Source organism: Pan troglodytes, chromosome 9, assembly GCF_028858775.2.
Source record: "Pan troglodytes isolate AG18354 chromosome 9, NHGRI_mPanTro3-v2.0_pri, whole genome shotgun sequence".
NCBI classification, from domain to species: Eukaryota; Metazoa; Chordata; class Mammalia; order Primates; family Hominidae; genus Pan; species Pan troglodytes.
The window spans coordinates 91,576,092-91,603,662 of NC_072407.2; the positions used below are offsets into that span (position 1 = coordinate 91,576,092).

Sequence of the window (27,571 nt, forward strand, 5' to 3'; positions counted from 1 at the left end):
TTGATTGATTTGTGGATAGCAATGTAGCTGTCTTTAGAAAGACCTGGCCTTAGGGATTCAAATACTGCCAGGATTATTTTGATCCCTTGTATCTGTTCTTTCATTTTAGATTAGTTTTCTCCCCATAAGGGAGGAAAGGCATAGAGACACAGAGGCATAGAGACCTAAAATATATTCTCTGTTTTAATGGTGGTTCTAATGGGGCTAAGCTACATCATGCACACAAACTCTTCTCAATTCCATTAGTCAAGACAAGTCATGTGGCAAGTCAATAGGAAAGGAAACATACTCATCTACCATACAAAAGGCATTCATGAACTTCTTTTTTTTTTTCCCTCAAAATTGTTTTGGTTATTTGGTGTCTTTCTTAGTTCCATTTACATTTTATGATTTTTTTTCCTATTTCTTTGAAGAATATCATTGGTATTTTAATAGAAATTTCATTTAATCTGTAGATCGATTTTGGTAGTATGGTCATTTTCACAATATTATTTCTTTCAATCCACAAGATATCTTCCATTTTTTGTGATCTCTTCAATTTCTTTCATCAGCGTTTTATGGTTTTTCATGTAAAGGTCTTTCACCGACTTTATACCTAGATATATCTAGGTATAAATATACCTAGAAATATTTATACCTAGAAAAATAAATAAATAGAAGCTATTATTTGTAGCTTCTATAAATAGAATTCCTTTCTTAATTTCTTTTTCTGCTTCTTTGTGGTTGGTATATTACCAATTTTGTATGTTAATTTTGTATCCTGCAACTTTACTGAGTTTGTTTCTTAGTTCTGAAAGTTTTTTTGGTGGGGCTTTTAGGATTTTCTATATAAAAGTATTGTGTTTTCTGCAAAAAGGGATAATCTGACTTCCTCATTTCCAATTTGGATGCTCATTATTTATTTCTCTTGACTAATTGTCCTGGCGAGGACTTCCAGTACTATGTTGAATAAGAGTGGTTAGAGTGAGCATTCTTGTCTTGTTCCAGTTCTTTGGTAAAAATCTTTCAGCTTTTCCCCATTTGGTATAATACTAGCCACTGGTTTGCTATATGTGGCTTTTACTATATTGAGGCACACTCCTTCTATACCTAGTTTGTTGAGGGTTTTTATCATGAAGTGGTGTTGAATTTTTTCAAATGCTTTTTTGCGTCTATTGAGATGATCAGCTAGACCTCTTATGTTTCACTGTATATGAAAATAAAATCAAGATGAATTACAGACTTGATTTCAATGAAGACCTGATACTCTGAATCTGCTAGAAGGAAATATTGGGGAAACAGTTCATGTCATTGACCTGGGCAAAAGTTTTTTAGAAAAGTCTTCAAAAGCACAGGCAACAAAAACAAAAGTAGACAAATAGACAAATGCTCTTACATTAAGCTAAAAAGCTTCTGTGCAAGAAAAAAAAAAACAATCGACAGAGTGAAGAAACAACCTATAGAATGGAAGAAAATACTTGCAAATGATCCATCCAACAAGGGATTAATAACAAAAATATATAAGGAACTCTAACACTCAATAGCAAAAAAAAAAAATCCAATTACAAAATTAGTAAATAATCTGAGTAGACATTTCTCAAAAGAAGACACACATATAGCCAACTGGCATATGAAAAAATACTCAACCTCACTAATCATTAGGAAAATGCAAATGAAACACACAATAAGATATCATTTACCACAGTTAAAATGGCTATTACCAAAAAGAGAAAAAGATAACAAATGCTGATGAGGATGTGGAGAAAGGGGAACTCCAGTATCCTACCAGTGGAAATGTAAATTAGTACAGCCACTATGGAAAATGGTATGGAGGTTCCTCAGAAAACTAAAATAAATCTACCATGTGATCCAGTAATCTCACTGCTGGGTATATATATACAAACAAAAGGAAATTAGTATATTGAGGAGAAATTTGCATGCTGATGTTGATTGAGCACTATTCATAATAGCAAAGATGTGGAATCAGCCGAAGTGTCTACCAATGCATAAACAAATTATCTTTAAATGTGATATATATATATATATACACATATATACACACACACACACACACACACACACACATATATATAGAGAGAGAGAGAGAAGGGAAAACAAGAGAGGTTGGTTAAAGCAAAACAGAAGAAATGAATTCTAGTGTTTGATAGCACACTAGGGTAAATAACTACAGTTAACAATCACTTATTGTATATTTAAAAATAGCTAGAAAAGAAGATTTTAAATGTTCCCAACACTAAGAAGTAATAAATGTTTGAGGTATGAATATTCTAATTACCCTGATTTAAGCATTACACATGCTATGCATGTATCAAAATAGCACATGCACCCTATAAACATGTACAATTATTATGTATCAATTAACAAAAGATCATGGAAAGGGGAATTATAAACAGTAACAAGGACAAAAATACAAATGCAAGAATATTCTTGTTAAAAACATTTTTGGGGACTTCAACTTATTTTTGATTAAACTTTCTATTCCATAGTTTATTGAGATATCCTTAGATTTTACCCATTGTCTGTTCCCCATGACCAGGATCTTATCTAGGATATCATATATTTAGTCATTATGTCTCCTTAGGCTCCTTTAGCTTATGACAATTTTTTCAGATTTTTCTTATTTTTGATGACCTTGTTTTTTAAGTTATTTTTCTTGTGTAACAAAGCTGCACTTGTACCCCTGAACTTAAAAATAAAAGTTAAAATAAATAAATAAAACTTTTTTTCTTGTTTTTTTCTTATTTTTGATAACCTTGACTGTTTGGTGGTATACTCGTCAGGTATTTGTATAATGTCCCTCAACTGAGGTTTTACTGATTTTTTAAAAAGTCGTAATTAGAATAAAATTATGGTATTTTGGAAGAATGACCAAAGGCATGAAGTGCCATTTTCATTACAGTATATCAAGGATACACATGATCAAGATGACTAATAATCGTTTATATTTACCTTAATCTCTTCACTGAAATACTGTTTGTCATACGCTCTATTATAAAGTTAATCTTTTCCACCTCTTTCCATACTGTGCTCCCTGAGAAAATGTCACTATGAACAGTCCACACTTAAGATGACAGTTATTCTCTACCTTTTTAAGGGTGGAATACCTACATAAATTATTTAGAATTCTTCTGCAGGGGAGAGTTGTCTACTCTCCATCATTAATTTGTTTTTTAAATAATTTCTGTCAATATGGACTCTATTTTTTAAATAAAATGTTTTATGAAGTTAAACTCTCAAATTTGGTGCCAACTCAGATTATTTAGAATCAAAATACAAGGAAATAAATAAATACATATATATTTACACACATGCAGAACATAAAGTTTCTAAATATGCTAAGCTCTTGTTTTATTTTCCTATATGTTTGTAAGGAAGGCTTGTCTAGTAGCAGATGAGCCTTTCTTCCCCACATATTGCTACTTTATTTTTTAATAAAAATTGTATACAGTCATGGTGTATATATATATATATATGTGCGTGTGTATATATATATATGATTTTTACAGTCAAGTAATGTACATATTAATGTCTTCACATAGTTGCCTTTTTGTGTGTTGTGTTGTTAGGGCACCTGAAATCTACTCTCAGCAAATTTCCAGTATACAATACAGTATTATTAACTTCAGCCATCATGCTGTACATTAGATTTCTAGACTTATTCAGTCTTTGACCAGAATATTCCCATTTCCCCCACCTCCTCGGCCCTGGTGTAACCACTTTACCCTGCTTCTATTTACTCATTTTTTAGATTCCACAGGTACATGAGATGGTGCAGTATTTTTCTTTCTGTGTCTGGTTTATTTCAATTGGCATAATGTCCTCCAGGTTTATCCATGTTGTCATAAATAACAAGATCACCCTTCTTTGAAGGCTGAATAACATTTGTGTGTATGCGTGTATTTATATGTATATATACCACAATTTCTTTATCCATTAATCATCAGTGGACACTTTAGTTGCTTCCATATCTTGGCTATTGTGAATAATACTGGAATGAATGTGGGAGTGCACATATTTCTTTGACATACTGAGTTCATAAGCTTTGGGCATATGCCCAGATGGATCCTATGGTAGGTCTACTTACAATGTTTTAAGGAACATACATACTGTTGTTCATGGTGACTATACCAATTTCCATTCCCACCAGCAGTATACAAGGGTTGCCTTTTCTCCACATCCTTGCCAATACTAATCTTTTTGATAATAACTATCTTAACAACTGTAAGGTGACCTCATTGTGTTTTGTTTTGCACTTCCCTAATGATTTGTGATGTTGAATGCTTTTTCATATACCTGTTATTTATATGCCTTTTTTGGAAAATGTCTATTCAGGTCATTTGCCCACTTTTAAATCAGGTGTGTTTTTTTGTTTGGTTTTGTTTGTTTGCATGTTTGTTTTTTGCCATTGTATGAGTTTCTTATATTTTCTGATATTAATCCATTATAAAATACATAGTTTGCAAATGTTTTTTCCTAGTCAATAAGTTGTCTTTTTTTGTTGACTGTTTCCTTTACTATACAGAAACTTTTTAGTTTGATGCCACTCTTGCTTATTTTTGCTTTTATTGCCTGAGATCTTGCTGCCATATCAAATAAATCACTGGCAAGGCCAATGTCACGGAGTTTTTTTTCCTGTATTTTCTTCTAGGAATTTTATAGTTTCAAGTCTTATGTTTAAGCCTTTAATCCACTTTGAGTAGTTTTTAGGTTTAGTGTTAGATAAGGATTCAATTTTATCCTTTTACAAGTGGGTATCTAATTTTCCCAACACCATTTATTGAAGTGACTATCCTTGTCTCATTTTGTTTTTCTTGTGACTTTGGGAAAAATTGGTTAACTGTTTGTGCTTGGGTTGATATTCAGGCTTTCTAGTATGTTTCATTGGTCTATGTGTCTGTTTTTATGCCCATACCATACTGTTTTGATCACTATAGCTTTGTAGTATAATTCTAAATCAAGAAGTGTGATTTCATGTTTTTTCTTCTTTGTCAAAATTGCTTTGGCTATTCAGGTGCTTCTGTGGTTCCAAAAAAATTTTAGAATTATCTTTGCAATGGTATATGAGCTTTGAACAGTGTGCTATTCAGGTGGATAGGGAGAACTTAACTAATAATGACTTTTAAAAAGCAGGTGTATATTTTTACCCAATAGTGTTTATTCAGCTGCCAAATGTGGAAACGAATTGCCACTGTAGATTGATATTGACAGAAATAGCAATAAATAGGAAGGCGCAGCTCCCCTTCTTTTACCTCCTAATATTTCTCTAGTGCTGAAAAATAGGTCTCTGAAATACAATTTCTACAGTCCTAACCTAAGCATCACAAAGTTGAGTACAGGAATATGGATCTGGAGCCTAGGACCCATAGGTAAATGACTAGTACATCTTCCCCCCTGAGACCCTCTGTCCTCTCCAGGTCTGCCATATGGATGCCATCTATTTGCTTCCGTATGGCAGACCTGATTGCATTTTTTGGGTTACATATCTTCCTCTTTCTTGAATTAGATACTCTTCTGGCATATATTTTTCTGTGGTTTAGGAGACTATTCTAAGGGCCGGATATTATTACTGGAACACCACTCTCCAAAGTCTTCTTCCTTCAGTGACTTCACATGACACTTTAAAGCTCTTGGAGTTGGAAATTCACTCTTGGGAATTCTCTCTCTCTCTCTCTCTCTCTCTTTTAAAGAGTCTCACTCTGTCACCCAGGCTGGAGTGCAGTGGTGTGGTCTCAGCTCACTGCAACTTCTGCTTCCCTGGCTCAGGTGATCCTCGTGCCTCAGCCTCCCAAGTAACTGGGATTACAGGTGTGTGCCACCATGCCCAGCTAATTTTTGTATTTTTAGTCAAGACAGGTTTCCGCCATGTTGGCCAGGCTAGTCTTGAATTCCTAGCCTCATGTGATCTGCCTGCCTCAGCCTCCCAAATTGGTGGGATTACAGGCATGGGCCGCCACGCCTGCCCCATCTTAGGAATTCTCTATGTCTTTTTCTATATTCATATTATCTTCCATTACCTACCCCCACCCACCACACACACAATCATAAGGAAAACATAAAGAATAGAGAAATAAAGGAAAGATCATTTCTTCAAATGTCCAATAAATTGTCATATAGAAAAGGCATTAAAGCCTGTATCAAAATATCACATGTACCCCATAAGGATATATACATCTACTATGTACACCAAAAAATTGAGAATAATCTTTAAAAATAACAAATAAAAATGTGAATAGCTAAAAAGAAAATAAAAGGCATTAAAGCCATTATCTTTTGCTCCACAGAGCTGAGATAGAACTGATAGATACAATTATGAGGTCAAATTTGCCATAACATAAAAATAAAACTTAAACAATTTACTCAATGCATTCTTTACCATATCGAGGGGTGATATGGGATTAAGAAAATAATAAGTCTGAGTTTGATTGCTTGTGCTTGGCTACTGTTAAGATATATCTTTTTCAGAATGAACTTGCCAAAAATAAGATGAAACAACATAAAATTTAGTTTTCTGACATGTACTGCCAACAGGAAGAAATAGAGGTGCTTTTAGGATGCTATCCTGATAACTTATGTTCCTGCTTGAGCTTGGACAGTGAAAACTCAAAGGCAACAGCTTTGCCCATGAATATGTACCTATTATAGAAGTGAAGCCCAGGACATTGGAAGGCCAGGAGGCAACCTCAATTATCCAGGAAATGTGCATTCACTGCAAAACAACTATTATGGGATGTAGTATGTTCAAAGGGCAAGGATGTCTGCATGCGTCATAGGAAGCTGAGTGTTTGGGATTTAAATGTGGACTTTGACTTGAGGTCTGATGATTCTACTTCCTGACTGTAAAAAGGGACAAGTGTTCATCATTGTATCCATGAGATATGTGGTTAAAATTCCTCTTTATTGATTGTAAGCTTGTCATCTATTTGAAAGATTGCCTGGGGCTCCTAAAGTTAAAAATATTACTCTTAGTACTTTTGATTTTTGTGGCTCTTGAAGAGGTAGTGAAAATAAATGCTTAGAAGCCTCTTTTCATTAAAAACAAATAAAAAATGGTAGAAGGAGAGAGGAAAGATTGCAACTACAAAAAAGAAAGAAGCTGTTAATCTAACCTCTCGTGATGGTTAACAGTGTTTTGCTTATGTATCACGTATTTTGAGAGCACATAAGGATACTAGAAAATAGCAGAAGGCTATCTAGTAGCCAGTGAATTCTTGGAAAGCAGGAGGTGCAGAGATGACAGAATAAGCAACAAGAAGACAAGTAGAGGAGCGATCTCATCATGGGTACCAGGAAGATGGCTTCAGTGGTTTTAACAAGGAAAAACAACATGACGGGCATGGTGGCACATGCCTTTAGTTCCAGCTACTCAGGAGGCCGAGATGGGAGAATTGGATTGCTTGTGCCCAGGAGTTCAAGGCTGCAGTGAACTATGATTGCGTCACTGCACTCAAGCCCGGGCAACAGAGTGAGATCTTATCGCTTAAACAAACAAACAAATAAACAAACAATCCTACGCCGAAAAGCCTCTTTTCTTTTCTGGTACTCCCAAGTAAGTTAACTCACGCAAAGCCAGGAACATCACAGCACGGTTGTAGAGTCGGGGAAAAAATTAGGGGAGGGTATACATCAACTTTCCATATCATCCTCTGTGTTAATCATAAAATGTGTGGTTTTTGTTGATACATGCTGATCTTCCTCTGTCCCTGTAGTACCTGATATATGTGTTGTATGAGAATGCTGCCTAATTTATGCGCTACACATACACTACTAAAACACCCAAAGCGAGATTATTTATAAAATATGCTCTCAACAACTTTCAAAGTCATACAATATGAGATAAAAGTTGCAAACACAATTAAAATAGTCCCTCTGTGCACTTTGGAAATTTGTGACAAGGAGCTAATATTTTACCCAAATTACTAGGTAAAATAAACTTTATTCAATATGTACATATGTAACCAAACGTATCAGTGGGATTATACAGGATTAGTTCTCTGGGAAGCAGATTCTGAGAAGCAGTTTAGCTTGCAAGATGTTTATTAAGGAGTGTCCATGGAGTCCACATCTGTTGAAGGAAGGGGAAGGAAGCAGGAAGCAGCAGGGAGAAGTTGATGGGCAAAGTAATCTCAATAGCAGCCTCCACCAACCCTATGGGGAGCTCTGAAGCTATCAGAGCCCTTCATTGTTGTCCAGACTCGGGCCAACTTGGCCAGGCCTTCTATATGGAGCGGTCATTTTATCCAGGCAACCCTCTGGAGGGTGTGTGGTTGGTTATGGCCGCTCTGTAGCTGGGGCAATCTCTGAAGGGGCTGACAACATTCTCACCTCTTAGAGCACCAAGTCCTTCATTGTTGGAGGATCTGGGAAGCACATCAAGTGTCCACCCCCTGGGATGTCTGTGTGTCCAGGACTACACCAGATAATATGGAGAAGATAGATAAGTAATGTATCTAAGATACAGTTATCTCTCTCAAGTGAAAGAGAAAGAGAAACCATGTGTCACACACATTCAAAGTAGAGCATATTTAATAGCATCAATTCTGACAATTGCAAGTTGTGTAAGCTTAACTCTTGTATGACTCCAATTTTTGTTTGAAAGTTATAGATAACACCTTTACTAAATTTATTTATCAATTCTAATAGTTTCTAATAGTTTTTTGGTGGAGTCCAACTATAAGATCGTATTATCTGCCAACAAGGATAATTTGACTTCCCGCTTTCCAATTTTGATGCTCTTTCTTTCTTTCTTTTTTCTGATTCCTTAGCTAGGACTTTCAGAACTACGTTTGATAACAGTGGTGAAAGTGAACATCTTTGTCATGTTCCAGATCTCAGAGAAAAGGCTTTCAGGCTTTCCCCATTCAGTATGCAACTAGCTAAGGTTCTGCTGTATATGGCTTTTATTATATTGAAGTATGTCCCTTCTATAGCCAGTTTTTTGTTAAAGATACATCAAAATATAAAAAAGAAAACTACAGGCCAGTATGTCTGATAAATATTGATGCAAAATTCTTCAGTAAAATACTAGCAAATTGAATTCAGCAACACATTAAAGAGATAATTCATCATGACCAAGTGGGATTTATCCCAGAAATAGAAACTTTATTGGTTTTCTACTTCTGCTGTAACAAGTTACTACAAATTGAGCAGCTTAAAAAACACAAATTTGGCCAGGTGCAGTGGCTCACGCCTGAAATCCCAGCTCTTTGGGAGGCTGAGGCAGGCAGATCACCTGAGGTCAGGAGATGGAGACCAGCCTGGCTAACATGATGAAACCCCATATCTACTAAAGATACAAAAAAATTAGCTGGGCAAGGTAATGCATGCCTGTAATCCCAGCTACTCGGGAGGCTGAGGCAAGAGAATCACTTGAACCCAGGAGGCAGAGGTTGCAGTGAGCTGAGATTGTGCCATTGCACTCCAGCTTGGGCAACAAGAGTGAAACTCTGTCTCAAAAAAAAAAAAAAAAAAAAAAAGCCCAAAAGACCCACAAATTTATTATCTCACAGTTTAGATCCATAGATCAAAAGTCTCAGCTTGTTTGCTTTGGGCCCGCTAAGGCTGAAATCAAAGTGTCATCATGGCTGTATTCCTATCTGGAGGCTCTAGAGGAGAATCCAATTCCTTGCTCATTTGGGATATTGACAGAATTCAGTTTCTTACAGTTGTAGAACTGAGCTCCCCATTTCTTTGCTGGCTGTCATTTGAGGGCCAATCCCAGCTTCTAGAGGCCACCTACATTCCTTTGCTTATTGCCCCTTTATTCGTCATCAAAGTCAGTTACAGTGGGTCCGGGCCTTCTTGTGCTTTGGATCTCTCCTGCAACTTCTTCTGTCATATCTCAGATGAACTGTTCTAGTTTACTCTTCCACTTTTAAGGGCTCATGTGAATAGATTGGACCCACTCAGATAACCCAGGATAAGCTGTGTGTTTTAATGTACATCGCCTTAATTTGTAAATTTTTTGTCATGTTACATATCTACAGCTTTCAGGGATTAGGGTGTGAACATCTTTGGGAGCCATTATTCTGCCTACCACAACAACTTACAGAGTTATGTGAGGAGATGTGAAATGCCTATGTGGCTGGCATGGAGTAAACTCTCAATAAACAAAGTTCATGTCTGGAGTTTGGAAAAAGACACTGAATAATAAGTGCTGGAATCATCAGTAGGGCTTCATGGAAAAGAGGGACTGAGTTTTGAAGGAAGGAAAGGACTCAGATAAAGGAAAGGACAGAAAAGAGGCTATTATGTCATGTAAATAATATAAACAAAAGAACAAATGCTTCAAGTTGTAGCAGCAAGACACAGGCCTTGATAAAAAATTGAACTGAATTCAAATGCTCACGCACTTGTTATGAGGTTTGTTATCTTAGACATTTAAATATATCTCTCTGGGTCTCAGTTTTCCTGTTTTTATTATTTTTTTCTTATCCGTTGAATGTCTATATTCTAGAAGAAAAGCAAGGCATTTTCATATCCTCTTTCTGGCCCCTCAGTTTGACTAGTTACTGTAAACTCACATTGGCTTCACAACCATATCAGTAGTTATTCCAGAAGGCTAAGCAGATTCATCTGTAATCTGCTCATGTCTTTCTAAAATGTTGAAGTGAATAGTTCTGCAAGATTCATGAGCCTATGAAGAGAAGGTCCAGAGTGGCAGTCTCCAAACTTCTTTGATGCTTCACCCATCAGAGAAAATTTTGGAAAATGTATTTCTGATACATGAATAATGAATATGTGTTAGTCTATTATATTAAATATTATACTACATTAAATGATAATTCTTATCTTATATAAAAATAGAAGTGTTAATATTTTTATTTTACATTGTAATTTATTGTTTTGCTTATATAGTCTCTAAAGTGATTTTGGAACAGCAGTCTTCCTAAATCCAGTTCAGAATGCCAGCGTGTACTTTCTGACCAATCTGTCTCTATCATATCACACATGCTCTTTGTTCATAACCTGATATATAATCCTTTCTTTTTTATTTGGTCAAAGAACTATTCCAACATGGACCTAAAAAGGGTATGTTTGGTTTCATGGTAAAAGACTGAACTGAGGTGCCTTCTATTTAATGGTGCATAAAGAACTATGCAGATCAACAGATTTTTTTTTCAAACAGCCCAAAGCTGCTTCTGATCAAAAATTCAGTGAAACTTGTTCAGGAAACCCTGGAGATTAGAAAGGAAGGCAGAGTAAGATCAGCTCTGTGTGCATTTTCCCTGAGGCAACCCCATCTGGCTAAAGAACCTGGGTCTCAGTCCCCAGAAACTGCCAGGTGGCCTGCCAGTGTAGAGAAGAGAGATCTTGGGAAGTTCCACCTGTGCCTTTTTCTTCTATGGGAGTCGTTCTATGGGTTCAAGCTTCTTTTCTGAGGACAATACTGCATCCTGCCTCCATTGCTTCTTGTCCCCCTTTGTCATGATGGAGTATGCCTCTGACTTTGATATTAGGATTGGATCCTTCCCTGAATCTCCCTCAAATAGCACTTACTCCTCCAATTTAAAATCTAAAACTTGCCCTATGCATACCTTCCCTCCCTCATTACAATACTAGTTCATAGGGTTTGATTTTGTAGAGCTTTGTTAAAGAAGCTTAGATTTAATAGTTTTAAATGAGTCGTTGATTATTTTGTTCTGATAAGTCAATATTTTAAGATGATGTTCTTGTTCATGGATTCAATGAGCATAAAATTTGTGGCTGGAATTGATTGGGAGCAGATAGAAGGACTCAGAGTTGTACTAGCCAATAATCCAGCCATGGTGTGATGGGATATTCACATGGCTCCCCTGCCTATGTCCTTTTTTGGAATGAGAAAAGAAAAAGTTGTATCAGTGGTTTACAATATTTATGGTAGCTATCAGCAATGCACATTGAATGAGCAAACTGCTAGATGCTATTCTTCACTCAATGTGCTTGCTTAAGCAAATAATAAGAAAAATATATTTGAAAAGGGAAGACAAAGTTTGATCATAAATATATTCTTTCTGAACTTCTGCTTTCTGGTCATGTAATTCACTTTGGGGATTACAAAGGAAAAGTGAAAGTAGAGTCAAATTATTAAGTAATGCGTTATTAAGGAAGTCAGATGTGTCAGGTTGGGGATGTTCTGGCACAAAGTTAAAAAATAACTTTTGTCCTGGTCCTGTGCTGGTACCAATTGACTATGTGATATTTGGCAAAATGCTTAGGTCTATAATTTTTTCAGCTATAAAAAAAGATATTCAATAATAAAAACTTTAAGATTTCTTCTTGTTCTAAAATTCTATGATTATAAAATACATAAATAATGGCTGAATTTAGAGAAAATTCATTCTTTCCTCTTTTCTTTTATTCAAGCATTATCCATCATTCTTCAACCATTGTCAATTTTTCATGTGTACTTATATTTTATTAATCTATTGCATATGTGAGCCTATCTCAAAGCCTGTTTAAGAGGAAGCAGCATATGAATAAATATTTACTATATGGTATTTAACTGTAATACAGAATAAATAAAACCAAATATAATAATAACCATTATTTCTTAATAAAATGCATATGATCAAAATTACATTTTTTTGGACTTGTAATATTGCAATGTTTTGAAAGCAATAAGATATTTTCACACTGAGGAAGCCAAGTTCAGTGGTTTGTTGATAATTTGAGGAAGTGCACATATAAGTCACATATAGAAGGCACCATTAACTTCTCTGGTGAAGAAAGGCATTAGTATGGGGAATTCAAAAACAATTACATTATATCTTACTCTGAATGGAGCTTACAAAATTATGCTTAAACATGTCAATGTCTAGTGTCTTAAGGACTAACGATACTTCAAATTACATAATGGGATTCCAAGCCAGTCTAGTTTCACATGCAACCAGAGCTCTGAAGAGAATGAAAATTATCACCTCTAATTCCAAGCAAAACTGACTTCCTTATTTCTTCAAGTTTACTTTCTCTAAGCAATTAATATTTTCATTTAAATAATACTTTTTGTGGATTGGAGAAAGCTTGGTGTCAGAGACTTGTATTTAAGTTCTGACATCTTCTTTTACTAGCCATGAGACATTGAGCAAGGCCATAAATTCTTTGAACTTCAATATCATCATTTGGCATGTAAAATTTATAATAGAGTGATAACTATACTATGTTCTTCAAAGGGATATGGCTAAGATATAACAAAATTGTTAGTGTGGAAATTATTTTGAAAACTAAGTTTATAATGACTTACCAGGGATAACATAAAACAAAATGTAACAATATAAAGAAACAAGTGACATTTGCTGAATTAATTATATTACATACAAATGCTATGAAGTAAACTGAATTAAAACAAAACAAAACAAAATATGACTTTACCTTCAAGGATGACATGATCTGCCTTTGAAAACATATAGGCAAGAACACCTAATATTCTTCAACTAACACCATAGAAGTTTGACTAAATCTCTAAAACTCTCTGCAGCTCAGTTTTCCTTAGCTATAAAGAGTGAGTATTGGTTTGGTAGTCCCCATGTTTTCTGGAACTCCTTAACGTATTATTTGAGGAGACTATTTGGAAGAAAGCTGACATTTTTAAAAAGAGTTGGCATTAACGTAAGAAAATGTTGTAGTATATCTTAATTGCAGAAACAAGAATTGAAAAGAACAATAGTATCTTTAAATCATATCAATCTCTAAGAATAGTGAGTAGAATGATTGACTAAATAATCTACAAATGAATAACACTCAATAGTGACTTGGATGTTTATGATAACCATGACAACAAAACACCATGTTGCTAACCTATTAAGACTTTCTTTAAAAATGTAAAGTACCGTGAGCCATCATGAAAAACTGCTAGGTTTTCAATTAAACTCTCAACTTTGGCATCTGTGCTTCATAAGACCATAAAATGGGCACTGTACTTTGCACGGTGCCATGTGATACTGTTTTCAGTAACCAGAGCACTAAAATTCTGCAAGTAGCATCAGTCCTAGGCTGTCAGGCAGAACAAGGCACGGGTGCTTCATCTTGAGGGAGTGGAACTCTGCATTTTTCAAATCAAGCCTGTAATAAAAATGATCCCTTAGACCATATAGTGCTATATATACCTATATCTATATAATCTCATATGATGCTGCCAAGTAGGTACAATAGGTAGAATTCTCCAATTGTATAGATGAGGGAAAAAAACACATGTGACTGAGGTTACATAGCAAATAAATGACAGAGCCAGAACTAGACCTTGTATTTTTTAACCTACAGTCTAATCTTGTGTTTTGTATGCTTGTTTGTTTTCCTGCTCCAGACTTGTCAACAATAATTATGGCTATTATTTTCCGAGCACTTAACTACGTGTCAGGCACGATGCCGAGTTTTTCAGATACTCCCTTTCTTGTAATCAATTTTTTGTCTTTGCTGCCCCCTCTGTCAGAAAGAAAAAAAAAAAACTCATTGTATTTAATAAGCAAGGAAACTGAAGCTTGGGTAGAAGAAACACAGCACCTTGCAGATGGTCACATAGCTACCAAGAGGTAGAGCCTGGACCCACAGTCATGTCTGCCTGGCTTCAGCTTTTCCTAACCCCTCACTTGGGCAGCTTGTATATCTCTGGCAGCTGCCATCTCAGAAGTTTCTTCCTCAAGAGGTTGTGTTTCCTTGAAACAAAAAGCAGTTTGACTTAGAAATATCAAGACAGTGCAATGAAAGACCTTGCACTATCGCCCTTTTAGGGTCTATGATATCTAAGATTGGAGTGTGATGTTATTTTATGTAACCTATACATGCTGAGTTTAAATCTCATGCCAGTCACTTTGGAGCTGAGCTCTCTATAAGGCAGTTTTTCTCAATTTCTACACTACTAAACATACTCAGTAACTGTGGATAGGGTTCTATGCATATCTACCTTCGGTCTTCCTCTTGTTTCACATGCTCAGAAGGATTTTTCTCCTGAACATTGACAAATATTATTTTAAAACTTTCACACAATTCAGGATGCTCAAATATATTTCTCATTGTATTTGAGCATCTTAGAAAGTAAGATACTCTTGAAAAACATTAATTCCATCTTCCATTACAAGCGCCTATTCCGCCCCTTCTTTCTTTTTCCTTCCTACCTTCTTTCCTCCCTCCCACCATTCCTTTCTTCATTCCTGCCTTCCATTCTTCCATGTAATAATAATTCAGTGTGGCTGCTAATCATGAATGTGACCTTTGAGAACTCACTGTTTAGCTGAGGCAAGAGCCCATGTAGGTGTTAAACAACCAACATATAAGAGTAACAATGTGTCACAGAACATACATAATGTATATTTTAATGTCAACTCACAGAGATCATAAAGAACAATTTCCTAAGAAACACCTGAACTGACTCCAGTAGAACCAACATACATAAAGAAGGAAGGAGAGAGGAGAAAATTTTGTAAATTTCAAAGAGAAATCAATAGATTAATATTAATTCAGTCTCACCTCCCAGCAAATCATTCTACTCTGTTGCTAAGCAGTAAGTACAGACCATATGCACTTCTCCAGTTTAATATGTAGTCTCAAACCTCTTTTTCTTTGCCTCTGCTGCCCCCTCTGCCTGGAATAGACTCCCAACCTCCCATGCAAACCCTCCTGACTATTTTTGAAGGTCAGCTCAAGGGTAAGTCTATACCATCCTCTGTGAAGCCTGGCTGCCTTCCTCTAGCCTCCCACAGTGTGTTGCACACAACTCCACTGTAACGGTCACCACTTTGCTGTGTAAATGCTTGTTCCTGCTCTCTCTGTGCCACACTGTGTTATCTGTTGTTTCAATCCCAGAACATCAACAGTGTGGAGCATTTAGTAAATACTCAAGATATGTTTCAGGATTAGATAATTCTATAAAAGCCTGTGTCAACCTGTTCTATATAATAATTTGGGTATTAGGATAGTGCCTCTAAGTGTTAAAGGCTCCATGTAATTCAGACTGTTCTCAAAAATATTTACTCTGTGGTTCGACTCTGAGTAAAATAATGACAAAGAAAATGGCTGAGAATACGAGAACCCACACTATGGAAGGAACTACATGCAATGAAAATAGCTAACTGAAACATAAATATGCACAGAAAGAGATAAATAAGGCATTCATACAACAACAGTGTCTGAGTCTACCACAAGTGGGTTATGATTACAGGACGCTGTGGAGCAGCATGAATAAAAGATTAAGTGGTGCATATTTTAGGTAGGTGGATGGGTGAACACTGCAGAGAACTGGTTTTAAAAAAAAGCAAGAATATTCAGATTAGGTACTCAGAAATACCTAATATAAATAATTCATTTTCCTCTGAGAGTGAAACCCAAAAATGACAGTCACTAAAAGTATATTTACATGACACCTTAAACAAATTTTGTGTAATGTTTTTATAATAAAAAAATGAAGCAACCTCTAGATGGAAAAGGTATTTCACACAATGTGTACCACCAATATACAGAGACTGTGTAGAAGTGAGAGTGACCATAAAGGTTTCCCCACTTCATGGTAGGTCAAAACCTAGCAGAGACTGTGTTTAGAATAAAATAGAGTATGCAATAGGTACTCATTATTCTCACTTATGCTGACTTTCCAAATCATCCCTGGTAGTAAAGACCTCTGGCTACTTTCCAAGAAATTAGCAAAAGAAGGGAATAGAATCACTGGATGTTAGAGCTTGAAGATTTTGAGGTTCTTTTGCCACCCTTATTTTCAGATGAGGATATCTTTCACAGCCCAGAAAAGTAAAGAAATCTACCAGGTGGTCAAATATTTTAAAATGACAGAATTGGGGCTAAAATCCAGGATTCTCGATTCCCAGTCCAGTGCTCTTTCTTACACACTAAGCCATGCCAAAATCCACTCTAAAATAAAACCCTAAATCTACTAGCCTTAACATTTATAAGGTGTTTCCACAAGGACATACGTTTTGCTCCATGCCTCATGTGAGGTCTTTGTTTCCTTCTTGTTTAAAGAAAGAGTGACCTGGACAACAGTCTCATAGTGACATCTGGTGACTAAGTCCGGGTAATACAAAACATAAGAAGAAGAAAAATAAAGTATCAATGTGCTTTTGTTTGTTAAGATTTAGGTAGGACAATTAAATCCAAAACTTAGAGGACACATTGTAATTCCTAAAGATTGTGTTTCATGGTTCCCTTCTTCTTTAATATGTCTACAAACAAGGTGATGTTTTATATTAATTCTCTTTTTGTAATAACAGTGAATTATTGCCAATCCTGTGGCATCTGGGTCTACATAAGCTATTCAAAAAAGATTTATGAGAACCTACTATGTGACAGAAGCAGTTGTAGCTCCTGGGGACACAAAGCCTAGTTGTGGAATTAACCCAATACAGCAAACTATGAAATAATGTGATAAGAGCTAGAGTTAAGATATACATAAAATATGCTGAGGAAAGAGTGACTGACTGACTGGTAAGTCAGAAATGCTTTAGAGAAAATGAGAACTTTTTAACTTAGCCTTTAAAAGTTATTAGGAGTCCACCTGACTTAAAAAAACAAAAATTCTCAATTCATTCTCTCAAATGTAACAAAAAGCATCCAAAATAAAAATATATTTTTATTAAAATTCATTCCATGAGTGTGATCGTCAGTGACATTGCTTCGTTATTGATTAGCTTAGTCCCTGTAAAGAAAAACTATATGTTGCTGTTTCTGGTCAATAACACAGGTAGAGAATACCTAGTATCCTCAATATCTTCTATTTCCTATTTCAATTTCTGGTACAGAGGTCTAGGGAAGAAACCCTAGAGTTGACTGCCTTTAAGTATTCAATTGTTACTTATATAGGGTCTTCTATATATTAGGTTCTCTTTACGGTGTTGGAAATGAAACAGTGAACAAAATCCATGCCCTCATTGTACATATATTCTAGAGGGGAAAACAGTCAATACATAGATATGTCACATATGTAGTAGGTTAGATGGCTGTAAATAGGAAGAGAACTGTGCAGGGATGGGGTTAGATAGTTCTGGGGTAGGAAAGCGTAATCTTAGATACGGTTGCCAGGGAAAACCTCCCTGAGAAATTGGCATTTGAGGAAAGGCCTGAAGGATGTGATGGAAGAAGATAAGCAGATATTTTGCAGATATTTAAGGAAGAGAGCTCCAAGAAGAGGGACAATCAGAACAAAAGGCCTTTGCTGGGTATGTGCTAAGAGTGGAAGCACACCAAGGAGGACAGTATGGCTAATGAGTGAAGCCTGAAAAAAGTAGAAGAAATTAGGTCTGAAAAGAAGTGGGGACCAGATCATGTAGGGCCTTGTTAGCCTTGATAAGGAGGGTGGTGGGAATCACTGTAGACTTTGGGACACAGAGGTGACAAGACCTCTGACCCAGATGCTATGTTCAGAACGGATAATAAGGAAGCAAACGCTGAATCAGAAATACCAAAAGTAAAGGATTGTATTTATCCAAGAGACAGCTGATGGTCATTTCAACAAAAGTTAGCAGTGGAAGAGGAGTAATTAGATTCCTGACACATTTAAAAGGCATAATTAACATGACTGATGGATCAAATATGCATAGGGAAATGAGAAAAGTCACTTCGAGAGTGACTCTGAATTGCTTAGGCAACGGGAAGAAATAGACATTTAATGAGATAGAAAATGTGCAAGAGGACCAGGTTTGGAGGAGCAGGACATCAAGAGTCCAACTTAGGATATATTAAATTTGATGTGTCTATTAATTGTGCAGGTAAGGATGTCTAGTAGGAGTTGAATAGAATCTCGAGTTCAGGGGAAATAACATTTGACCATCATCAATATTCAGATACTATTCAAAGGCTATGTGATATCACCTTGTGAGTGAATGCTGATAGAGAAAGGATCTAAGGACTGAACCCTAGTGAACTCCAGTGGAGGGATGAGATAAATGAGTAAACAGAGCTTAGGGGAACATCTAAAGTGAATAGGAAAACTGAGAGTAGCTCCCAGAAGTCAAGTGAAGAAAGTATTTTAAGAAGGAGATAATTACCCGCTGAATCAAAGATACCGAGAGGCTGATTAAGACAAAGACTAAATTTATCACTGAATTTAGCACTATGGAAACCATAGGTAATCTTGAGAAGAGCTTTTTTTCTTAGTATGGTAAACCTTTTGAAGTAGATTCAAATGAGAATGGGAAGAGAGAAAAGGGAGAGAAGCAACATAAGAAATCTCTTTTAAGGAATTTTATATAGAGAGAAACAGAGGAATCAGTTGATAGTTGGAAATTATTTTAAAGAAAATGGGTTATTTTAAAGAAAAAAGGTATTACAACATGTTTGCAGTATTGTGGGAATAATCAAGTTGAGACAGAAAATTATTTTTTAAGGAAGTGTCTAATTGCTGAAGTGAAAGAGAATGAGACCCTGTGCATAAGTGTGATCAGATAGGAGCATGTACAGCTCAAGTAAGAACAGGAAGAAAGAGACAATAAACATGTACAGATAGGATGGGATGGTCGATGTGGTGGTGAAAAGACATGCGAGTTATTACTAATTACTTCTATTTCCCCAGTGAAATAGGAAGCCAGGTTCATAAACCAAAATGAAGAGGAGCAAGGCAGTATTGGAAGTTCAGGAAAAGTAATAGGTGTAAAAATATATAAAGTAGAATTACCAGGGAGTATGAAGATACATTTCCAATTAAGGATGAAGAATTTAAAGTGAGGCCAGCCAATACCCCTGCTTTGCTTCAGCTACATCAGCTGCATAGGTTCAGGCACAGAATACATGGAACATTGTATTTAAATAGGGCCTGGATTTTACAAAAGTAACACAATGAAGAAGAGAGATGCAAGGCTATTTGAGGGTGTTTGTGGGAGAGATTGTAAAATATTAGCTAAGTAAGAAGGGGACTGCAAATTTTAGGGGTATAAAGGAATGAGGAAAAGTGTAAATACAGTGGGGTCAAAGAATGTTTGGAGCCAAGGCACTAGAGGCAATTAGCTGAAAATGTAGGTGATTATTGGTGAGTGACATGGTTTAAATGAAAAGTATAGAAGGGTACAATTATCCATCATGAAAAGTTCTAGGGTACAACTAAGATCTGAGTAGCTGAAGTAGAATGAAAGTAGAATGGACCTTTCCATATCCAGCCAGGTTCAGTGACAGAAGGTTAGGAAACAAATTACCAACCACTTGAGAGAACATATCCCCTAAGTTGTTTTAGCTATTTTTCTTTCAGCATATATTTGTTGGAATGCCAACTATGTTCAGTTCAATTAATATGGGCTTCTTAAATAAGGGCTCCAGCACTGGATAATCCTGCCATTTATTTTGATACATTCCATCCTGCTGCTCAGATCTATTGGCATCTACAGCATGTCTTTTGAGAAGATGGGCATTCACATCCCTATGTCCTAGCAAATTTCCAACTCAGAAAACCACATTAGGCTTCTCTATATATCTTCCAACTATTTCAATGGAAAATACAATTCTCTGATTTCTTCCTATGATATTTATCAAAGAGAATGGTGCCTGCCAGTTCTAGGGTGGGGGAACTCAATACAAATCACCAACCTTTAGATGACACCCCGTCTTCAAAGTGCTTTCAAAGTCTGGCAGAAAAAAAGTACCCAGTGGCTATAAGACCACCCAGGAGTTCAGTCATGCATTCTAAGTAGCAGATCACTCGAATGTAATTGGCTAGTGAGTTCATTTTACTCTTCTCTTCTTGGTCACATGTTACCGCCCTTGTACCCTGCACGTTCTCTTTCCCAGACTTACAAAGCATGTTCTCTTGAATTCGTTCTCTTTTTAAATTCACACAGTCTTAATGATTCTTCTTTCACAAGAGTCTTTCACTCTTACAATTCAGTTCAAGTCATCCACATGCTTATTAGGAGCAAGGGTCTGGGACTTAGGGGAAAAGGGAATAAAAAGATGAATGAAATTTGATCCCTGCAGTCCAAGAGCTTGCTGTGAAAAAGGAAGTTTGGCTTACATTGCCTCCCTAATCCCTTGGCTAGGCCAGAACAGAATATTGTCTAAAACCTCCTCACGTCAGCAGTCCTCTGGGGTGGTGACTGGAAGTAGAATTTAAACAAAAATATAATTGACACATAATAATTGTGCATACTTATAGGGTACAATCTGTTGTTTCAATATGTGTTTAAATGGGTGCATTGTGTAATGATCAAATTGAGGTAATTTATCCACCACCTTGAAGAGAGATTTTTGAATATTCTCATTGCGAAGAAGCAGGAATTTTTAGCAGACAACTGAGATGCTTCTTGTTCACACTAAGTCATTCTGACGATGGATTTACATAACTTGTTGTTTTGTGTGTGTGTGTGTTTTTGAGACAGAGTCTTACTTTGTCGACTAGGCTGAAGTGCAGTGGCACAATCTCAGCTCACTGCAACCTCCACCTCCTGGGTTCAAACGATTCTCCTGCCTCAGCCTCCTGAGTAGCTGGGATTACAGGTACATGCAACTAGGCCTGGCTAATTTTTATATTTTTAATACAGATGGGATTTCACCATGTTGGCCCTGCTGGTGTCAAATTCGTGGCCTCAAGTGATCTACCAGCTGCGGCCTCCCAAAGTGCAGGGATTACAGGTGTGAGACACCAAGCCTGGTATATTTACATTTCTTATCTGGATCTTTCCTTTAGTAAGTGCTAAGGAATCCTACTTCCCCCAATATTTTTTCCTATTTCAATGTTTTAGCATGTATCATGTTACTACTTTGCAGACACTTGATTTTCCCCTTTGTTTACTGTAAAGTATATTTTTATAGCCTTTGTAATAGAAGTATTCTAAAATCTGCCTGCAACCTATCTTTCTGACTCTGCATTTTAGGGAATAATTCTCTGTTGTGGAATGAAAAAAAACAGAGCCTGTGGAGTCAGAGATCTCATTTCAAATTATAGTTATCCCTAGGAATAAATCTGAGTGACAGGTAGTATGGTATAATAATAAGTATAAAGCTATGGTTAAGGAAAACTCAACAACCTTATCTGTAAATTGGGATGACAACAGCCTACGTCAAAAAAATGTGAAGGTAAATGAGATAATGTAAGGCTGATACTTAGTAAGCATTTTAAAAACACCCAAAAAACTATTGCCATGATTACTCTACTTACTCTATTTCTCTATGCTCCAGGCAAATGAACTACTAATGACCCAGGGGTCCTTCCCCATTCTCTTCTTCACAAGGAAATATTCTCTCTCTGTGTGCTGTTTATTAAAATCTACTGCCCCTTTTAGAGGCCTTTCCAGATCATCCCATGGCCAAGAACGATCACTGCTTCCTCTTCTTTACATACAGATGTTTTTCTCCTGCTTGACAATTATTTTTGTGCAATTATTTTCCTTTTGATTGTGTTTTTAATGTCCCCCCACCCCACAATTTTCCAGACTGTTTGCTCCACGAGAGAGGAGACCATCATCTCTGTGCTCACCGTTGTATGACCAGTATCCTGAGGAGTGGCTGTTACATAATTACATCAGGCACTCAATAAAAATTTGATGAATAAACACTGGATTTTAAGGCAGGTATCATATCTTACACAGCATATCATATCTTACATTTTATGTCCCTCACATAAATACCACAGAGTGAAGTATATGACAGATAAGGTCATTTCTCTTGATAAGTACATAGTCCAGTCTGAAACAGATATGCCAAAAAAAACAAAACTGGAGTAAACAAGATGAATTGTTTTAATAGAGGCACTGTATTAGTTTCCTAGGACTGCCAGAACAAATCACCTCAAACTTAGTGGCTGAAAACAACAAAAATTTATTGTCTCACAGTTATAGATGCTAGAAGTATAAAATTAAGGTGTCAGTGGGATTGGTTCTTTCTGGGGGCTGTGGAAGAGAATCTGTCCCAAGCCTTCACATTGTAAAGTACAGTACTGGAGGGATAGGACTTCAACTTGCTCTATCTGAGATAGAGAGGAGCCATTTGTTGTGAATTGAGAAGAGAGGTATGTTGAATCCATAATAAGCACATAAAAACTTGGCTGGTTCATAGGAGAAGTAACATGTTTCCAGCTCTAGTAAAAAACAAATTGAAGTGGCCTTTAAAAAGGTACAGAGTACGACAGAATGAAAAATAAATGAACAAGAATACAGAGAGGATGTGGTAAATTATCATGTTTCCCTAATATGTTATTGGACACTAAATCGTATTAGAATTATTTATCAATAATAATTCTAAACTGTTGCAATTGAAAGAATATATTAAGTGGTGTTATTTGAGAAGCGCCAGGGCATTCTCATTTCTGTCCAATGGGAGAAACATTTTCGTTTGAGACCTCCGTGAATAATACAGTCTTTTAGTTAGGAGAGCTGCATTTTGAGTGGTGCAGGCAGAATGGTGATCTCTCACCCACACAAACACTAAGATAGAGAGAGACAGAGACAGAGACAGAGACAGCAGAGAGAGACAGAGAAAGGAAGTACAGGTACTCAGATAGAGATAAGCCATTTCTTGACATTAAGAAATAAAGTAGAATCCACTGGAGGGAAATAAAACCGCCTCAGGAACAGAATTAATTCACATACACATGCAGGTAAACACACACTGCTTGATACTTACTGTGGACTTTGAAAATTATGAATGTGTGTGTGTGTGTGTGTGTGTGTGTGTGTACATTCGGCCCTCCATATCCATGGATTTTGCATTCACAGATTCAACCAACCATGAATTAAAAACATTTGGAAATAACAAACATTAAAATATAACAACACAACAATAAAAATAATACAAATAAAAAATATAGTATAACAACTTTTTACATAGCATGTATGTTGTATTAGTATAAGTAATCTAGAGATTACTTAATGTATACCAGAGGATGCATAGGCTATATGCAAATACTATGCCACTTTAAACTGATAAGAACAGATACTAAACTTCATCTTAGCCAAAAGTCAGAGAAACAATATAACTATGCCATTTTACATAAGGGACTTGAGCTGAGCATCCTCAGATTTCAGTATCTTTAGGGTTCCTGGAAACAATTCCTTGTTTCATATATATATATATGTATATGTATATATATATAAATATGTATATATATATATTTATACATATATGTATATACATATATATATATATATATATGATAGCTACTGAGTGACAGGTGATATTATACCATACCACTTGTCACTCAGTAGCTGTATATGCATATGTATATATATACATATACATATGTGTGTGTGTGTGTGTGTGTGTGTATGCTGTCTTTCCTCGGTATCACAGGGAATTGGATATATATATATATATATATATATATATATATATATATACTTTTCAGTACAAAAAAAATTGAACACAGATGGGTATGGTACCAGAACAGAAGGTAAAGACACATGAAAAAAATTTGCTACAACATGAATGGAACTGGAGATCATTATTTGAGAAGAAATCATCCAGGCACAGAAAGACAAGCATTTTATTATTTTAGGTGAAAGACAAACATTTTATTTTAGGTGAAATAATCCAGGCACAGAAAGACAAACATTGCATGTTCTCATTTATTTGTGGGATGTAAAAATCAAAACAATAGAACGCATGGAGATAGACAGCAGAAGGATAGTTACCAAAGTGTAGTAGTAGGCTTTGAGGGTGAGGTGGGGATGGTTATTGGGTACAAAAAATAGTTAGAAAGAATAAATAATATCTAGTATTTAATAGCACAACAGGTTGACTATAGTCAAAATAACATAATTGTACAATTTAAATATGAAATTAAATATATATACAAGACTAGAACACCAAGTTGAATGACTCCAGCTTGCGAAACCCACATCGATCACCATGCTTGCCCCAAGGGAAGCTGTACAATGTCTGGCTCGTCCAGAACCCCATCATTTATCACTAGCAATCTATTGTCCATAATCATGTTTAAATTAATAGCATTTTAAAGGTACAAATATTTTTCAAAAAAACAAATAAGTATTTAATTCGCCTTTTAAAAGCTTTTTAAAAACGTTTTTAAAAACTTTTTTAAAGTCCTGAGGACTATTTTCTTTAAAGTCCTCAGTTATAGAACTCCATATATTGGACTATGATAGCCTTACCTGATTCTTGCCAAGAATCTAGTGCCCAGAAAATGCAAATACAAAGTAAGCAACTGAAAAATAAACAAATAAATTGGAGGTATGCTACCTGTTGAAATATGACCTAGCGCAAACACCTATGCCACTTGCTTATGAATCATATAGGTTTTCGGTGTGCAGAGTTTTGACTGAATGAGGGAGTTTACTCTGGACTACAAGGGGGCCCCTCTGTCAATAACGTACTCCATTTGTGTATTAAGTCAAAAATGAAATGGAAGAGAAAAGAAACATCGATGACCCCAAGTCTCTTTAATTGAATGGAGGTAAAAGGGAAACAACGAATGAGAAAAGTACTCTGCCCTTTTAAGAATCTTGCATTCACATTCCTGATGAAGTTATTTTTCCTCCTCTCACTGATTCCCATTTCACTCTATTACATAGCACCGTGTTCCCCAGGAGCTCCTGAATGAAGGGCATCACTCAGCTGTGTTAAGTATCTGGAAAAATAAATATACTAGTTTCAATGTCTAGGCTATGGGTATTCCTTTTTACTGAAGGTATGACATATAGCTGCCCAGGCCTGACTAAATTAATAGTAATAATAATTAATAATGGCAAATTTTTATTCTATTAAGTTACTTGGCTTGTCTTGTAGAAATAGCAACATTCATCTGAAATGCCCCCTCCTACACTTATGTCTAAGGACAAATCCCACATACACCACAGATAACTTCATTTTACATGTTTTATTCTGTTACCAAACTAAATTTTTATCATATAGTCTGTTGCTCACTGAACTCTTCAGTAATTCTCAACATACCATGTAAGGTATTAAGCACAGTCCCAACACAGAGCAAATGAGCAATAACTGTTAGTTATTATAACACTATTATGTATTTTCAGTGCATTAAACCACTGGTCTGATACCTAGCCCAACATTCTATTAAACCACATAATCCAGTTGAATAATATATGATAATATAATAAAATGGCGATAAGTGCTAAATATCCAGATAGAAACACAGATGGAATCAGACAGCTTTCCCAAGAAATAGAGAAAATAGTAGATAGGCAATCTAGGCCTAAGCACTCTAAGCAGAAGCTAAGTTATCACAGGATATCTTGGCAATCTGTGGCACGTGAACCCTTTTCTTCTGGAGTCTGGAACTATGTTGCAACTCTCACTTTCTCCCTATCTAGAGACTCAGTTTGTTCCCTTGTGATTATCAGCAGTTGAGAAATCCTTAGACCTTCTGAAAGGACTACTTTTTAAATTTATATATATAATATTTAAAATACATATCTTTATAATATGTATTTAAATATATAATATTTAAATTAATATATATTTAAATAAATAAATTTATATTTAAATATATAATAATTAAAATATATTTTTAATGAACAGAGAGTAAAGGATTATTTTGTACAGAAACTCCTGGTGCCCACTTAAAATCCTTTCTTGTTTCCGAGTTTTTCAAATGGGGCCCTCTTTACCAGCTTGCCCCCTCAGAGATAAGCTGTCCCCCTACTTATTCAGATCTGAGATCTGAAAACATTCCTTTTCCTATGAGTTCAGCTAGGACAAAGATGGAGCTTTTTGATAAAATTTGAAAAACACATTTTTTAAAGATGAAAATTTTTAAAAATTGAAAAAAAAAATTTATAGAAAGAGACTTCTAATCCAAATTTAACTTCTCAAACTATGTTTTGACCGGGTAGCATAATGTTTCAGTCTTTCCGGAGAATGCCCCTTGAAACTGTTTTCTTCTACACAACTTCCTCCTTTCCTTTGACTTTCCTGCTCTGGAAGGGAAGAACAGGAAGAGGACAGATCAAATTACTCAAGAGGAAGGACAAGAAATAAGGAACCAAATTATCAACAATTGGAGAAAGAAAGCTGATGTCAGTATCATTTCATATATGATTATGTCAGAGTCAGGTGGATAAGCCAATCCTGTTGAATAGCATACTTTTCCTGCTACTCCTGAAGGGTAAAGAGGTCTTTCTCTTACAAAGCTGTCCTAGCTAGTAATCTTACAGGTGCAAAGAGCTTGTTTTCATGTTATTTCTTAGTAACTCAAAATACCTCTAAAGTTATACATATTATGAAAGTACTACAGTCACAGTGCTGAGAAAAGGAGTAAATAAGACAATGTATATAAAAACACTTGGCTCTGCCCCTGGCTCTGTGGTTGATAAATATTAAGTTAGTATTCATTATTATTATAATTTCCAAAGAGTCCATTACAAGATATAGAAGAAGGGAGGCAGCAATAACACTAAGAGAAAATTCCATTATCTCCAACTATTTATCCTCTAGCCCAACATAATTGCCATTAGAAAGAGCAACTTTAACAAAAATTTTAAGTTGCAATAGATGTTCAACTTTAAATCCATCCCAGAAAAATTTCTAACCAAAGGAGCATAGAAGATTTAATCTTATTTTCTAAGTAGTATAGACTTAATTGTGAGAACAAAATAAAAACTTGGGGAAATATTAGGGAAGAGAAATAAGGGTGTGAAGAGCTGATTATTACAATTCCTTCTTTCCCTTCTTGAATTTTATTGCTGATGGGTAATGA

General features: G+C 35.7%; 1 pseudogene; it reads right to left on the reverse strand.

The window, feature by feature from the left end:
* Positions 1 to 23,727: 23,727 nt before the first annotated feature.
* On the reverse strand, positions 23,728 to 23,868 carry LOC112204947 (U2 spliceosomal RNA; annotated as a pseudogene).
* Between the last annotated feature and the right edge of the window lie 3,703 nt (positions 23,869 to 27,571).